General features: G+C 33.3%; 1 pseudogene; it reads right to left on the reverse strand.

Moving 5' to 3' along the window:
- Positions 1 to 2,311: 2,311 nt before the first annotated feature.
- LOC132280722 (probable receptor-like protein kinase At1g30570) lies at positions 2,312 to 9,213 on the reverse strand (annotated as a pseudogene).
- Positions 9,214 to 19,665: the final 10,452 nt, after the last annotated feature.

A 19,665-nucleotide genomic window follows, 5' to 3' on the forward strand; every position in this document is an offset into this window, starting at 1 on the left:
TCTTGTAACTCTTGAATGAAACACCAAAATCAATAACAAAACTGTACACAAACAAACTCACAAACATCTAAGATACATAGTATAATACAGACACATATAAAGCTTCAGAAATCTGTTCTTGTGAGTCTTGAATCAAACAACAAAATCAGCATCCAAACAGTATACAAACAAACCCATAAACATTTAATATACATATTGTGTGTGTGAATATATAGTCACACACAAATACACATTTATAATGGATCACAAAGGCTGGGTGTGGCCGATCCAACAACACACAAAAAAAAAAAAAACCTGAAAATCCCTCTTATATTTTTTCCTAGTTGGCAGTCACACACACGCATCTTCTGAGACTTGAACCCATAACCTCCCTTTGGGAGATAAGAGGCTAATACCGCTAGGCCGCTGGGGTACATTGATACCCCCCTCTTTTTCCAAGTACATGAGTTCTTGAGAGAGAGGAAACCCATTTCTTCACCACCGAAATTCTTTTTTCTTGCAAGTATCTGAGTTGTACAGAGAGAGGGGAAACCAATTTCCTCACCACTATCCTCTGCTACAGAGAGCAGAGGGTAATTTTGGTATTAATTCAATGTAACGAATTTGACGGTTAATTAATGGCAGGGGTTTTCAGAGTTAGGTCAACCAAACCGGGCAATTTGTTTTCATGTATTTTTGTTGAAATATAAGTTGACCACCGTATTTTAAAAACTTTAATCTGGAGGTAATTTGAGGGAGGTCAAAATAATTTACCCCAGTTTAAAAGAGTCATCACCAGATTTTTGGTAGGTGAAAATGTTTCTACTTACAAGCACTCTTGGGACACGCTGAAGCCACAAAAAGAGGGTGCAAATATTTCTACTTACTAGCCACACTTTGGACACACTGAAGCACAAAAAGACGATACATTATTTTCAGTAAGCATAACGATGGGTACACAAGGTGTGCAGGAATCCCGACCAAGAAACCCTCAGAGAAAGTCGAATCACCAATAAATCTACAAAAGGATACAAAGTGCAAATGCCCCCAAAGACAAAATGAGAAGTATCCAACTTGGTGTTCTTAATCCCCGTATAGGCATCTCTAAACACGTCCCAAAACATCTCCTATTCCGCACCCGCCACACACTCCATGATACAACCAAAACTATGCAGGAATAGTAACCTAGACTCCCTCACAGAGAAAGATAAATCACCAAAAAATCGACAAAAGAATACAGATTATGGGACCGCAGCCAAACAAACCCCCCCCCCCCCCCCCCCCCACAAAAAAAAAAAAAAAGAGAGACCAAAAATGAGAAGTATCTAACATGGTTTTCTTAAACCTATGTATAGGCATCTCAATATCCCAAAAGATCTCATATTTCGCTCCCACCACACTCCATGAGACACTACTTGCCAAGCTTCACATGATCTTTCACTAACTCACCACTAGCCCAGCATAATCCACAAATAGCCAATATATACTTTGAGCATATGCATAGAGCAAACACAAATGTGACTAAATATAATATATTTAAAACAAGAATGGCCTACCAACAACACAGCCGGGTTATCATAAGCTGAACATAAAAGGGTGACCGATGACGACTTCCTTACAAGCCCATATCAGGCTGGCAACGGTGGTTTATAAAGTAGCATTTCTTCTTCGGCTCAATTTAGATTCCTATAGGGGAAATTTAACTAAAGACCTGTCCCATGGCCCAACTCACCATGATGAAGATGGTGTTATAAACTCAATTCCTAGCATATTATCTGATATGAGCCTTAAATAACCAAATAAAGTAGAAGTAAAAGAAATAATAATAAGAAGACCCACATCCACAATATTGTCCTTAACAAGTGAAGGGGATATAATATAACATGGAGACCTATTGGAAATTTCTCTTCTTTAAAGCACTGGCTGCAGACATCAAAGCACATTATGCACGTACAAGAAGAAAAGAACACGAGCCCTTGAGAAAAATCTCAACAACAAATGAAACCAAAAATCAAATGGATACAAAACTTATATGCATGTAATATTTGAGACATCACATCATTTCTACATGCTGCTCCCCTCTATAATTGGCAAACATTGATAACATGCGTGTAAGCCTCAAATTTAAATGGATTTGAGTAGCAAAAAAAGAATTAAACAATTTAGACTAGTAACAACATGATTGTTGATCACATCTCTAGTTTTCACCTTCCTTGTGCATTAACTAGCTGTGAAAATTCATCAACTCCAACCACGACATCTGATCCATCAGTTCCCATTAATGCACCTTCTTTCTCTTCCTTTATTTTCAAGTCCAAATTGCTATCTTCATCTAAAGTAGAGCACTGTGCTGGCCACATTCAGCTTCTCTCTCTTCAACATTCCCCACAACCTGACTACTGGAAAACGAATTTTCGCTGGCATTGGCATGCATCCAAGCTTCATGAACTCGCAATACATACTCCAAATGCCACAGAACTTCTCCCATCGTAGGCCGGTTCTTCCCCTCATTAACAAGACACTTCTCTGCAATCTCTCCAAATATCATTAAAGATTCTGGACAATATTTCCCTTCAAGATGTGGGTCAATGATGGTTTGGAGTGATCTCTGCCGTTGCCACTTAATTGCCCATTCTGCAAGATTGATCAGATCTTTTGGCAAACTAGGATTTATAACAGCTCGAGCACACACAGCTTCAAACAAATCTACTCCAAAAGAGTAAACATTGGATTTCTCAGTCAATTGCTGTCGTCTGAAATATTCTGGATCAAGATATCCGAAGCTGCCTTTCACTGCAGTACTAACATGGGTATGCTCCAAGGCAGGACCAGTTTTGACAACCCAAAATCAGCCATTTTCACCACAAAATTCTCATCTAACAATATGTTTGTTGTCTTAACGTCTCTGTGGATAATTCCTCACTCTGCTCCTGTGTGTTAACCTGATCACAATTAAAATCAAAGTCCAACCCACACCACAATCACAATTTTTTTAATAATAAATAAGATGTTTAATTTGAAAGGCAAAGGCAGAAGGAAATCTGACCCAAAAAGCCACTAAAACATACTAGCAACATCCAAAAAGTGAAGAGAAAAATAATGAAATGTGCACAGTAAACATTGTTGCTTCTTTTTTAAAACAAGAAGATGAAGGAAATCTTTCGCTATATCTTTTAATTTTTCAAGTAATATACTCATCAGCGCTGACAAGTTACTTAGTATTGGAAATTGCTTCTCCGTTCTTGTTTTACTTCATCGACATTTTTCCCTCTGCAAAGCATATAATTCCCCTAAGCTTGTCAATTCATCAAAAACAATGAAGAGCCAACCCCTACACTCAAATACTAAAGAAGGCATTGAAATAACATCACATTCTACAATAAAATGCCCCTCTAAATTCTATTGCATCGGTGTAATGTTGATATCACATAAGGAGAAGTTACAAAAATATATGGTGCTGCAGACATGCACTGTAATGTTTTTAACTTTATATATATATATATATATATGTTAAAGTTAAATAAAATGTTATTTACCTGTGGAGCCCACATGATTTATAAGCCAATATAATGACTTATTTCTTCTTCTCTGCGTATCAGCTTCTCTCTCATTCCAGAAGCTCTCTGAGCTTTTTTTTTCTTTTTATGGTTTCAAGCTTCAAGGCTTAATTTCTCTCTCATCTCTTATCGGATTAAGGTGCCATTTGAGGCAAAACGGAGCCCACGACGAGCTCTACGTGCTAGTACCAGAAATTCCAGCTTTTGGTCCTCTTTGGGAGCTCGAATTTAAGAACCCATTTTTAGGGTTTTTGCTCATTTTGAGGTAGGGACACCTTAATCTACTACCTTCTTGTTCCATTGTGAGTTATAATCATTTGTTGTGCCAAGCATGCTTAATTAGAAGTTAATTGTATCAATGATTATTTTAAATGTTGTCTAGAGAAATTTATGTATTTAAATGTGAGTTGTTTTATGTGTAAAGTATGCTTAAATGTATTTTGTTATATCTTAATGTGTTAATAATTACTTGGAAGATGTTGAACATGTTGAATGTTTAATTTTATGGTATAGAATTTTAAATGCTATGACATTGAATGTATGGAACATATATACATGCACATACCATTGGGTTTGCATGAAATGGGAGAAATTGTTCTTGAAATAAATATGGGGAATTTCAGGGAAGTGTTTTTGATGAAATGGTTTTATACGAAACCCGGTCGCTGCGGGGTTACCAACGGGCCGGAGGTTAATATAGCCTAGAGGGGACTAGGGAGTCGCCCTAGCGTGGTTGAGTTAGCTGGGCCCCATAATGACGTCGCGAGGTTACCAAGGGTCAGGGACACTAGCTAATCCTCCTCTCGTGTCGCAGCGGGGCTACCAAAGGGCGGGCTGTATTAACAGTTTGGAAATGATGTTTTGGATTATGAAAATGGGGAGCGACACTAGCATGCATTGCATCTCATACCATTGCATTGGATATACTTGACATTGAATCGTTATGCTGTATTATTCCCCGACATTGTATGATCCCCATTTCCCATTGGCCTATGCTTTGTTTGGATTCACAAGGACACAAGATGTGTGTCTTAAGTGTCACCTGTTGAGCTTTATGCTCACCCTACTATTTATATTATTTTTTTCAGGTCTTGGAAATGAACTAGTGGACGACAATCCACCTCAAGCTTGAAAATTGTTAGAAGGTTGTTTGCTATTTTGTATTTTGACCGTTCTATGTATATTCGTAGTTGTGGAAATGTAACTAAGTTAGTATTCATGGCCTTATAACTTAAGAATGAACTTATCTTTTGTTTGATGTAAATGAAACTAGTGGAATTATGGTATATGTTTCCATGCAATTGTATCATGTAACGTTGTAAGACAGGGACTTTAAATATTAATCTTGTATTTTGGGACTGTAATTATGATAATTTAGATTACTTGGTGTGTGGATGTTCCACCATGAAAGGAACTATGTTAAGGTATAATGAACGGATGAATTGGATGCTAGATGATTTTATGTGTTTTGTGTATTGGGACAAGTTGTTGAAGGCCCATTTTTAGGGGAGGTTATGTCGAATTTTTTTTAAATTTTAGCATCAGTTAGGGTTGTTACATGCACTATAAAGTCGCATGCAGATTGCATACTACTATCATTCTGTAAAAGATTTATATACAAAAAAAAATCAAATAATTTCACCCTTATTTTTATGCACCGATAAATCACTGCAAATATTACCCTTATTTTTATGCACCGATAAATCACTGCAAATATTACATATCTGCAACACCTCTAGAAGTCCACATAAATAAGGCCAAACATTAGCTCTCTTGATTGGGATATTTCATGCCTATCTGAAATTTTAATAAAATATATAAATGATGATGTTGAGCTTAAAACAAAACAAAAGAGAGAGAGATATCGATCACCTTCCAAAACCATCCAATTCATAAAGTTTTTGCAGCAAGTGATTCCCAAAATTTTATAGTAAATTTTGTGAACTAAAAATTAAGCATATCCACACAACACCTCTCCTCAAACCTCAGCATCTATATATTGTGCATCTTTAGCAAGGAACTATCACTTCATTCGTAGTTCTATTTCTACGCCAGATTGGCCAAAGGATCATCACCCACTTCTAATCCTTTTATGAGGAAGGACTCGAGACAGACCTAACATTTACTATTTCAAAAAGTGGTTGCTCCGAGGATTGAACTTGAGCCAGAGACTCTGATGCTAAGCATTTTATCCCTGCACCAAGCAGTGACCCTCGTTTGTATGCAATATTGATATCAGTTAAACTGAATTTGCTAGTTTCTCTGCATTCAAATGGAGAATTGTCCACACTCAGATATAAACGAAATATAATTTCTATCTAAAGGTAATTTAATTTCTATCATTCTTGTTAGAACAGTCTATCCATATTTATAAACGCGAGGACTGAGCTCAAGCATATGCAAAATCCTGAGGCCTCCTGGCCAAGGTACTGAATCACATTTTCTTGATCTACTTACACAAAATTATATTGACGTCTTACCCAAATTTATTAACAAAACGAGAGGAAACAAGATACCCTTGCATGATAAACTCACTAAAACAGAATTAGCCATTTCATATTTAATATGAAGTCCAAGAGGAGGACTGTGGATCAAAGAATCTCAATCATATTATATATCTATCAGATTTAGGGCTCATATTTACTGAGAATGTAAATAAAACAGAGGCACTGGCTTCATTGGCTTTGGAAGAGGGAATTTGATAATAATTAATTAACCTGGGATTCTTTTGTCTTTTAAATTTATTAAAAGTTTCAAGGATAAATTATTCTGACCCCCTTTAGGTTTTGCCCTATATTCACACACATACACGTGTATAAAGGATCACAAAGCCACACAAATCTGTTCTTGTAACTCTTGAATGAAACACCAAAATCAGTAACAAAACTGTACAAAACAAACTCACAAACATCTAAGATACATAGTATAATACAGACACATATAAAGCTTCAGAAATCTGTTCTTGTGAGTCTTGAATCAAACAACAAAATCAGCATCCAAACTGTATACAAACAAACCCATAAACATTTAATATACATAGTGTGTGTGTGAATGTCACACACAAATACACATTTATAAAGGATCACAAAGGGTGGGTGTGGCCGATCCAACAACACACAAAAAAAACCTGAAAATCCCTCTTCATTTTAAAAGAGGGTTGGCTTTTATAGTGTTGTGGGTACATTGATTCACAAACCTTTCTTTTGGGGCATGTAGATCTGGAATCTTTTATAGTGTTGTGGGTACATTGATTCACAAACCTTTCTTTGGGGGCATGTAGATCTGGAATCTTCAACACCCCCCCTCCCCCCCCCCCCCCCCCCTTCTTCTATTTTTCCAAGTACATGAGTTCTTGAGAGAGAGGAAACCCATTTCTTCACCACCGAAATTCTTTTTTCTTGCAAGTATCTGAGTTGTACACGGAGGGAGAGGGTAAACCAATTTCCTCACCACTATCCTCTGCTACAGATAGCAGCCGGTAATTTTGGTATTAATTGAATTTAACGGATTTGACAGTTAATTAATGGCAGGGGTGTTCAGAGTTAGGTCAACCAAACCTCAATGAGGTTGATCACCATATTTTAAAAACTTTAATCCGGTAGTAATTAGGCTAAACCTCAAGGGAGGTCAAAGTAATTTACCCCAGTTTAAAAGAATCATCGCCAGATTTTTGGTAGGTGAAAATGTTTCTATTTACAAGCACACATTGGACACGCTAAAGCCACAAAAAGACAATACATTATTTTCAGTAAGCATAACCATAGGCACGCAAGGTGTGCAGGAATCCCGACCAAGATACTCTAAGAGAAAGTCGAATCACCAAAAAATCTGCAAAAGGATACAAAGTGCAAATGCCCCCAAAGACAAAATGAGAAGTATCCAACTTGGTGTTCTTAATCCCTGTATAGGCATCTCTAAACACATCCCAAAACATCTCCTATTCCACACCCGCCACACACTCCATGATACAACCAAAACTATGCAGGAATAGTAACCTAGACTCCTTCACAGAGAGATAAATCACCAAAAAATCGACAAAAGAATACAGAGTACGGGACCCCCCCAAAGACCAAAAACGAGAAGTATCTAACATGGTTTTCTTAAACCTATGTATAGGCATCTCAATATCCCAAAAGATCTCATATTTCGCTCCCATCACACTCCATGAGACACTACTTGCCAAGCTTCACATGATCTTTCACTAACTCACAACCAGCCCAGCATCCAATGAGCTCCCACAGGAAGCATAATCCACAAATAGCCAATAAATACATTGAGCATATGTAGAGCAAACACAAATGTGACTAAATATAATATATTTAAAACAAGAATGGCCTACCAACAACACAGTGTAGAAGTCTTTTATGCAAGAACGAAGAGATGACTCACTAAGTAAACAACAGGTTTCGCAGTGAGCAATTGAAAAGTATTCAGAATCTTGACATCAGCAGCTTTCCAGTCCCCGAGACGGACATCCTTTCCTCCTCAATCCACTTTTTGACCTGCAGAAACTAACCACCACCACCATTTGAAATTTCAGACCATTTTATTAACTTGATATTATTTTAACCAGATCTGCATAAAATGAACTTTATCCTAGGTTAATACCATCATAATCCGATATGACAGAATTGTCAAACACATCAGCATTTGTAGACTTTTTTTTTTTGATAAGTAACATTTGTATACTTCTAAGAGCATAATAAGCAGGAAATGTGAATGCATAAATATAATTCACTACCCAATGTATGTATGTTCCACCTCACAGGACACTAGGAAGGGCAAGAAGGGAGGGAGTCGGACCTACTCTTCAGCTATATTTTGCTAAAAGTGACTGCTCTTAAACTTGAAAGCTCATTCTCAAGCTTGTCCGAGCTTTCACCATTGAGTCAAGCACTAGTCCCACACGAATATAATTCATGATTTAATTAGATAATAGAAAATCATTCCCCTTCAAACATGTGAAGGGAGGCTGTGACCAGCCTTTTTATTCTATGAACAATCGCAAGAAAGAAATAAACATGATTAATTGAAAATTCCCCCACAGATTATTTATAAATTATTCATTCTTGGTTTTCCATTAAAAGAAAACAACAAGAAAAATGTGAATTAAGACCATCATAGAAAATTATAAAAGTACCCCAGAGAATCTAAGTGCCAAAGTGCAGAGTAGTGAATTGAAAAATGACACGTGGAGTGATAAAAAAATAGTAGGTGACGTCAGAGGAAAATTTATATAATATTTGGCAGTAGAAGAATCTTTAAAATTAACAACAAATAATCCAGTCAAGTGGCAGTTAGAAAAATCTTCTCTTATTTCTTGGCCTTATTAAGAGCTTAGGAGAGGTCACCCATAGACCATAAAACTTCAGACGTGAACAGATCCGGTTCTCATTTTAGCTGATCCTAGGTTTTCTTCAGTATGCATCTTGCACAATCTAATTTCAGTAATATTACAGTTAACTTTTCACTGACCAGGGAAAAACTGAGAATAGAGATCAAATGCTCCCCAGGAAATGCTTGGACGGAATTTATGTGCTAGCAGAATAAACAGAAACTTCAGTACGCACACACACACAAACCCCCACCCCCAAAAAAAAAAAACACCAAAGTCTGCAGTCATTGCCAAGGCAGCACTTGTTGCTGCCAGAACAAGGGCAGCTGTGGACAGTTGCATTGCTGCTTTCCAGAGTAGTACATTATTGTGGCAGCAGCCACTGCTGCTTCGGCAAAAGAACATGAAAAAGTTCTTTAATATTACAAAGGGATAACCTGACGAATTATGCAAATATCTGACACTACACTAAAAATGCAACAGAATAATATAGAACTGTAGAAGACATGCATGGATCCATTATCTTTTTAGTCAAACAACTAGATGGCAACCAAATTGTAGTAAATTATTCGAATCAACTACTGATGCTATATACAGATTTTCTAATTATGTCCTGAAATTGATAAGCTGTGACGTAATTAAACCACCGAGAATAGAGGCCAACAGCAAAAATCATACAGTTGAGGACAAGAGCAGTTAATAAAAAATTTAAATGTTTGGATAAAGATTAGACACACAATTACACCGTCATTTCACAGTACAATGAACATTTCAAATGCTTCAGTGCAGAAAATATATCCATTTGCACATAATGCATGACTAGATTAGATATGCCTCCATAACTAAATAACGAATTTTTTTTAATGAATTATAAAGAATTATAATCCCCTACTATATAATAAACAAATCTTCAGACAGCACTCATGCTCAATTTTTAACTGCTTGTCATTGCTCCTCTTCATGCTCTTTTTGAGATCGTCTATCTTCTTTTCCATAAATTCAATGTCCTAAAAAATACAACGTAGTCAATTTAGGACATGCTTTGTTAAAATAAATCATAACTCCAAAATAATATTGATAGATTATATGAATGTCGAAAAATGATATTAAGGATAAAGTTTGGTCTTTTTCTTTCTTTTGTTCTTTCTTTTCTTTTTTCTTTTTCAATGGATGTGGCCGCTTATAGGTTTATCCAAAATTCTTTAAAATTGTATAGAGTTTTCTATACTTGTATATGTATTTTTCGATCATTTTTCAATTATTTTAAAACCATATTCTATAATTCTTATAATAGTTAGATCATTGACACGGGTAAGTTTAATCCTATAAATACCGAACCATTGCGTTTTAGGTTAAACATATAGTAAGAGTATTTCTATGGGTGATTTGAGAGTATCTATTAAACTCACATTAGGGTTGAATTAATGTTAATTGATATTGATTTAAGGTGATGAAAATTCTAAAAAAATATCGAAGAGATGTTGCTATTTAGTAACAAACTTATATAATTTAGATTGTTGTTGAAGAATTTGCCAACAGATCTCTATTTAGCCATTATAGATTTTGCAAATGTCAATAAATGATAATAATTGACAGACCTCAATTTCAGTTTCCATATTTAAGTCTTTACAATAAATAAAATAAAATTATATACCAGAAACATCAGCGATATTAAAAGTCTTCGCACTGCATTCTTAACCTAATTAGAGATTAAAGATAATCACAAATTAATTTAAATATATTCAACAAAATACATATATATTTTTTATTTATTTAAATTAATATGCAAATATATTTTTTATTATTTATTCCATAAATGATATATGTAATAAATAAGTTATCTTTTCTCACTAATATATTTTCAAATATTTATAATTAATATATATGTGTGTGTTATTATAGTAATGCCATTGGGACACACATGGAGTTTAATTAATTAATGTATATATTGAGTAATAGTGTAAGTAATAAATGCATATATGGTAACTATGAAAAATAAATAAATGCATGTATGATAATATAGGTGTACTAAGACTCTACCAAATTTTATCAGATGGACCATGGTTCCTGTCAAATAAACCTATTGTCCTCAGCCATTGGGAACCTTGTTTCAAGAACCTGAAATAAGTTATAAAAATTGTACAGTGGCTTTGAACTTCGCTGGAGGCGAAGAAGACGAACAGGTTAGGGGATACAGCTCTCAAAGGAGGAAAACCGGCTAACATATATGTAGGCACTGTCCAAACCTGTGGCCCAAAACGAGACATTAACGACTAAGCAGTCCTTCCACCAATGGCAACTCGACAATGCAACACCCAAAAACCAGAGCCGGCTCTACCCCTTGTAGAGCTGGCTCTACAAGCCCTAGAGCCGGCTCCATCTTTTGGTGAGCCGGCTCTCCTCATTTGAGAGCCGTATCCCCTAACCTGTTCATCTTCTTGGAACGCAATACACCTTAAAAGGTATTTCCATTTGATAAGTTTGTCAATTTTGCTACAAATTCTTCACAAATAAGGCTGAGTATGATGATTATTTGAGAGAAAAAACGTGGAGGAGTTTGGATGATATTTTGAGGGTAAAGTAGTATTTTTAAAATGGACCAATGTTCTAAGCCATTCTTGGAACCTTCGGCTAGTAAATTAGTATGAAAATCGCGTAGAAAAATAAATGCGTGTGGAAATTAAAAGCGGGCCCTCTTTAAACGAATTGTGTGACTAAGCACGACAAAAACATTATATATTTCTCTACACAATTGTGGCCACTTATGGGCTCATCCAAAATTCTTTAAAATTGTGTAGAGTTTTCTATACTTGCATATGTATTTTTCGATCATTTTTGAATTATTTTAGAACCATATTCTATAATTCTCATAACGGTTAGATCATTGACACGGGTAAGTTTAATCCTATAAGTACCAAACTATTGCATTTTAGGTTAAACTTATAATAAGAGTATTTCTATGGGTGATTTGAAAGTATCTATTAAACTCACATTATGGTTGAATTAATGTTAATTGATATTGATTTAAAATGATGAAGATTCTAAAAAAATATCGAAGAGATGTTGCTATTTAGTAACAAACTTATATAATTTAGATTACCGTTGAAGAATTTGCCAACAAATCTCTATTTAGCCATTATAGATTTCGCAAATGTCAATAAATGATAATAATTGACAGACCTCAATTTCAGTTTCCATATTTAGTCTTTACAATAACTAAAATAAAATTATATACCTCTCCAGAAACATCAACGATATTAAACAGTCTTCGCACAGCAGTCGCACGGCATTCTTAACCTAATCTAGTACATATATATTTTTTATTTATTTAAATTAATATGCAAATATATTTATTATTTTTTATTCTATTAATGATATATGTAATAAATAAGTTAATTTTTCTCACTAATATATTTTCAAACATTTATAATTAATATATATGTGTGTGTGTTAGTATAGCAATGCCATTGGGATACATTGAGTAATAGTGTAAATAATAAATGCATATATGGTAACTATGAAAAATAAATAAATGCATGTATGATAATATAGGTGTACTAAGACTCTAAAAAATTTAACATAAAGTGAATTAGTAAGAAAATCGCTTAGGAAAATAAATGCGTGCGGGCGGAACTTAAAAGAGGGCCCTCTTTAGACAAATTGTGTGATTAACCACGACAAAAATATTCTATATTTTTTTACACAATTGTAGCCGCTTATGGGCTTATCCAAAATTCTTTAAAATTGTGTAGAGTTTTCTATACTTGTATATGTATTTTTTGATCATTTTTAAATTATTTTAGAACCATATTCTATAATTATCATAACCGTTAGATCATTGACACGGGTAAGTTTAATCCTATAAGTACCGAATCATTGTGTTCTAGGTTAAACTTATAATAAGAGTATTTCTATGGGTGATTTGAGAGCATTTATTAAACTCACATTAGGATTGAATTGATATTGATTTAAGCTGATGAAGATTCTAAAAAAAATCGAAGAGATGTTGGTATTTAGTAACAAACTTATATAATTTAGATTGCCGTTGAAGAATTTTCCAATAGATCTCTTTTTAGCCTATTATAAATTTTGCAAATGTTAATAAATGATAATAATTGACTGACCTTAATTTCAGTTTCCATATTTAGTCTTTACAATAAATAAAATAAAATTATATACCTCTCCAGAAACATCAACGACATTAAAAAGTCATCGCACGACATTCTTAACCTAATTAGAGATTAAAGATAATCACAAATTAATTTAAATATATTCAACAAAATACATATATGTTATTTATTTATTTAAATTAACATGCAAATATATTTATTATTATTTATTCTATTAATAATATATGTAAAAAATAAGTTAACTTTTCTCACTAATATATTTTCAAACATTTATAATTAATATATATATATGTATGTGTGGTAGTATAGTAATGCAATGAGAAATAGTGTAAGTAATAAATGCACATATGGTAACTATGAAAAATAAATAAATTGGTGTATGGTAATATAGGTGTACTAAGATTCTAAAAAATTAACATAAAGTGAATAGTATGAAAATCGCTTAGGAAAAAAAATGCATGCGGAACTTAAGAGCGGGCCCTCTTTAAACGAATTGTGTGACTAAGCACGACAAAAACATTCCATATTTCTTTACATAATGGTGGCCGCTTATGGGCTTATCCAAAATTCTTTAAAATTGTGTAGAGTTTTCTATACTTGTCTATGTATTTTCCGATCATTTTTAAATTATTTTAGTACCATATTGTATAATTCTCATAACCGTTAGATCATTGACACGGGTAAGTTTAATCATATAAGTACCGAACCATTGTGTTTTATGTTAAACTTATAATAAGAGTATTTTTATGGGTGATTTAAGAGTATCTATTAACTCACATTAGGGTTGAATTGATGTTAATTGATATTGATTTAAGCTGATGAAGATTTAAAAAAAAAAAGGTAGAGATGTTGGCATTTAGTAACAAACTTATATAATTTAGATTGCCGTTGAAGAATTTGCCAACCGATCTCTTTTTAGCCTATTATAGATTTCACAAATGTCAATAAATGATAATAATTGATAGACCTCAATTTCAGTTTTCATATTTAATCTTTATAATAAATAAAATAAAATTATATACCTCTCTAGAAATATCAGCGACATTAAAGAGTCGATAATAATTGACAGACCTTAATTTCATTTTCCATATTTAGTCTTTACAGTAAATAAAATAAAATTATATACCTCTCCAGAAACATTAGGGACATTAAAAAGTCTTCGCACGGCACTCGCACGGCATTCTTAACCTAATTAGAGATTAAAGATAATCATAAATTAATTTAAATATATTCAACAAAATACAAATATATTTTTTATTTATTTAAATTAATATGCAGATATATTTATTATTATTTATTCCATTAATGATATATGTGATAAATAAGTTAACTTTTCTCACTAATATATTTTCAAACATTTATAATTAATATATATATATATGTGTGTGGTAGTATAGTAATGCCATAGGGACAAATGTGAAGTTTGAGTAATTAATGTATATATTGAGTAATAGTGTAAGTAATAAATGCATATATGGTAATTATGAAAAATAAATAAATGCATGTACAGTTATATAAGTGTACTAAGATTCTAAATTTTTTTTAACATAAAGTGAATTAGTATGAAAATGAAAAATAAATGCGTGCGGAACTTAAGAACGTGCCCTCTTTAAACGAACGACCAAAATATTATATATTTATTTACACAATTCTGGCCACTTATGGGCTCATTCAAAATTCTTTAAAATTGTATAGAGTTTTCTATACTTGTATATGTATTTTTCGATCATTTTTGAATTATTTTAGAACCATATTCTATAATTCTCATAACCGTTAGATCATTGACACGGGTAAGTTTAATCCTATAAGTATTTAACTATTGCGTTCTAGGTTAAACTTATAGTAAGAGTATTTCTATGGGTGATTTGAGAGTATCTATTAAACTCACATTAGAGTTGAATTGATGTTAATTGATACTGATTTAAGTTGATAAAAATTCTAAAAAAAATCGAAGAGATGTTGGTATTTAGTAACAAACTTATATAATTTAGATTGTTGTTGAAGAATTTGTGAACAGATTTCTTCTTCGCCTATTATAAATTTCGCAAATGTCAATAAATGATAATAATTGAGAGAACTCAATTTCAGTTTCCATATTTAGTCTTTACAATAAATAAAATAAAACTATATACCTTTCCAAAAATATCACCGACATTAAAAAGTCGATAATAATTGACAGACCTCAATTTCAGTTTCCATATTTAGTCTTTACAATAAATAAAATAAAATTATATATCTCTCCAGAAACATCAACGACTTTAAAAATTCTTCGCACGTCATTCTTAACCTAATTAGAGATTAAAGATAATCACAAATTAATTTAAATATATTCAACAAAATACATATATATTTTTTATTTATTTAAATTAATATGCAGACATATTTATTATTATTTATTCCATTAATGATATATGTAATAAATAAGTTAACTTTTCTCACTAATATATTTTCAAACATTTATAATTAACATATATATGTGTGTGTGGTAGTATAGTAATGCCATAAGGACACACGTGAAGTTTGAGTAATTAATGTATATATTGAGTAATAGTGTAAGTAATAAATGCATATATGGTAACTACGAAAAATAAATAAATGCATGTACGGTAATATAGGTGTACTAAGATTCTAAAAAATTTAACATAAAGTGAATTAGTATGAAAATCGTTTAGGAAAATAAATGCGTGCGGAACTTAAGAACGTGCCCTCTTTAAACGAACGACCACTTATGGGCTTATCCAAAATTCTTTAAAATTGTGTAGAGTTTTCTATACTTGTATATGTATTTTCTGATCATTTTTGAATTATTTTAGAACCATATTCTATAATTCTCATAACCGTTGTATCATTGACACGGGTATTGAACCATTGCATTCTAGGTTAAACTTATAGTAAGAGTATTTCTATGGGTGATTTGAGAGTATCTATTAAACTCACATTAGGGTTGAATTGATATTAATTGATAATGATTTAAGCTGTTAAAAATTTAAAAAAAATTGAAGAAATGTTGGTATTTAGTAACAAACTTATATAATTTAGATTGTTGTTGAAGAATTTGCCAATAGATCTCTTTTTAGCCTATTATATATTTTACAAATGTCAATAAATGATAATAATTGATAGACCTTAATTTCAATTTCCATATTTAGTTTTTACAATAAATAAAATAAAATTATGAGTAATGATATTGCGAGCGCGCGCTCGCAATAGCACCAACGAGCTCTCGCTATTGAACCATTAGATTGATCGGTCTTGTGATCAGAATTTTTTTTTTTTTCTCCCTTCTCTCTTCTTTCTCCTCTCTCCTCAAGCCTTCCCTTTCTCTCTCCTCCAACTCTCAAGCTTTCCATTTCTCTCTCCTCAAACTTTCAGACTCTCTTTGTTTTCTCTTTCTCTATAGCTTTTTTTTTTTTCATCTTTATTACTTTCGGCGAAGAAGAGATAGAGTGAGAAAGCTGCCAGCGACCCGCCGATGATTCTTTCACCGGCAAACCAGATCGGCGATGACAGAGGACGGATATGGCAGCAAGTCGGCCACCGTGAAGAACGACTTTGATGGGCTATTTTACAATATAGGGGAGAGATGAGAACTGGGAAGCTGAGGTGGAGATTGTGGCGGTATTTGGAGAGGATGGTGGTAGTTGTTTATATAGAGGAGAGAGAAAGGCCAAAAATAAAGAAAAAAAAAATTGATTTGGGGGAGAGACGGAGAGGAAACAGAGGAGAAAAGGCAGGGGAAAAAGAAGAAGAAGAAACGATGGTGGCCGGCGGTGGCTGTTCATATATAGAGGAGAGAGAAAGGCCAAAAATGAAAAAACAAAAACAAAAGACTAATTTGGGAGAGAGACAGAGAGGAAACAGAGGAGAAAAGGGGGCAAAAAAAAAAAAAAAAATGCTATTTGTTCATGAAGGTTTAATTTTCAGGCGAAGGTTGAGGTGATGAATTTGGGTTAGGAGAGATGGGGTTTTTTTGGGTTTGTTTGATCTGGGTTTTGCAAAAGTGAGGGTGAGATAGATAGAGGGCAAAGACAGTGCAGAGGGGATGAGAGAGGGAGATGATCAGGTGCGAGTGGTATTGTCCTCACTTTTCTTCCGAATCCTAAATAAACAGATCGTGTGGCTCACAGTGAGAGCTCGTTGGTGCTATTGCGAGTGCGAGCTCACAATAGCTTTACTCTAAAATTATATACCTCTCCAGAAACATCAGCGACATTAAAGAGTTGATAATAATTGACAGACCTCAATTTCAGTTTCCATATTTAGTCTTTACAGTAAATAAAATAAAATTATATACCTTTCCAGAAACATCAGGGACATTAAAAAGTCTTCGTACGGCACTCGCACGGCATTCTTAACCTAATTAGAGATTAAAGATAATCACAAATTAATTTAAATATATTCAACAAAATACATATATATATATATTTTATTTAAATTAATATGCAGATATATTTATTATTATTTATTCCATTAACGATATATGTAATAAATAAGTTAACTTTTCTCACTAATATATTTTTATAATTAATATATGTGTGTGTGGTAATATAGTAATCCAATAGGGACACACGTGAAGTTTGAGTAATTAATGTATATATTGAGTAATAGTGCAATTAATAAATGCATATATGGTAACTACGAAAAATAAATAAATGCATGCACGATAATATATGTGTACTAAGATTCTAAAAAATTTAACATAAAGTGGATTAGTATGAAAATCGCTTAGGAAAATAAATGCGGAACTTAATAATGTGCCTTTTTTAAACGAACTACCAAAACATTCTATATTTCTTTACATAATTGTGGCCGCTTATGGGCTTATCCAAAATTCTTTAAAATTGTGTAGAGTTTTCTATACTTGTATATGTATTTTTTGATCATTTTTGAATTATTTTAGAACCATATTCTATAATTCTCATAACCGTTAGATCATTGATATGGGTAAGTTTAATCCTATAAGTATTGAATTATTGCGTTCTAGGTTAAACTTATAGTAAGAGTATTTCTATGGGTGATTTGAGAGTATCTATTAAACTCACATTAGGGTTGAATTGATGTTAATTGATACTGATTTAAGCTGATGAAAATTCTAAAAAAAATCGAAGAGATGTTGGTATTTAGTAACAAACTTATATAATTTAGATTGCTATTGAAGAATTTGCCAACAAATTTATTCTTAGCCTATTATAGATTTCGCAAATGTCAATAAATGATAATAATTGAGAGACCTTAATTTCAGTTCCCATATTTAGTCTTTACAATAAATAAAATAAAATTATATACCTCTCCAGAAATATCAGCGACATTAAAAAGTCTTCGCACGGCACTCGCACGACATTCTTAACCTAATTAGAGATTAAAAATAACCACAAATTAATTTAAATATATTCAACAAAATACATATATATTTTTTATTTATTTAAATTAATATGCAAATATATTTATTATTATTTATTTTATTAATGATATATGTAATAAATAAGTTAACTTTCTCACTAATATATTTTCAAATATTTATAATTAAGGCAAAGTACACTAACAGCCCCTCAGGTTTGGCATAAGGACAAGTAAATACAAATTGCTCTGTTTTAGGACACTCACACCCCCTAGTCAAAATTTTAATCCAAACAGCCCCTTAAATTTTTTAAAAAGTCAAGAATGCCCTTTAATATTTTATTAATTTAAATTATAAAATATCAAAACTTTTAAAAGACTCTTATACCCTTATACACAAATTACATCTGTATATATATATATATATATATATATATATATATATATATATGCGTGTGTGTATATGTAGTACACTCAGCGGCCAAAGCCACCACCGATCAACACCGTCGCGTCCCACTTCTATCAGTGCTCCGTCTGGTGACCCTTGCTGCCACCGCTTTCTGTGAATCCAATGCAGACGGTGACCCCTTTGTTTCTCTAACCTCTCATCAGCGGTGCACTAGTTTTTGTATTTGCCGACATCATTTGTGGTCCATTATGCCGGAGAAGATGGTGGAAGTGGCTCGCCGGAGGAAACAGAGAAGATAGAGATGCACCTCAATCCGACCCAATCAATCTAAGACTTACAACATTAAAATTACTGAATCCATTCATCAATCAGACCACCCAAACAACCCCCACCATCTCCCGCCGCCCATTGCACCACCACCGACACCTCGCCATAACCCACCATCGTGACACCTCGATGAGACCCACCCACCCAACCCCCACCACTACTGTCTCTATCTTTCTACCAGCAAATCCACAACATAAAATACAACACGAATCTATGTAATCAAAATCAATCTCTTCTCCAATCGGATTGAATCTCCATCTTCGTCTCCAACACAGTAGAACGCAGTGAAATTGTTGACCCATTTTCATCTCCAATTGAAACCCTAAACGATACGCTCTACATCTCAAATCAAAACCCCAATTTTCTCGCCGGAATTCTCTCTCGCCTTCGTCATCGCCGCCTCAATCTTCTCCTCGGACTTAACTTCATCACCGACGGCATTGGAGGGGTCGGAAGGCCGACGAGGGTTTAAATAGAGGGTTTTGGAGGGGGTTTGCGGAGATAGTGGGATTATCTTTCTTATGCTCCTCTGGCGGCAGCACGAATTTCTCACAATCAACCCCTCCAACGCCGGTCCATTTCCGACAGTTC

This window comes from Cornus florida, unplaced genomic scaffold (genome assembly GCF_030987335.1).
Source record: "Cornus florida cultivar Cherokee Brave unplaced genomic scaffold, ASM3098733v1 CherokeeBrave_3.0.0_Hap2_Chr01, whole genome shotgun sequence".
Taxonomy (NCBI): domain Eukaryota; kingdom Viridiplantae; phylum Streptophyta; class Magnoliopsida; order Cornales; family Cornaceae; genus Cornus; species Cornus florida.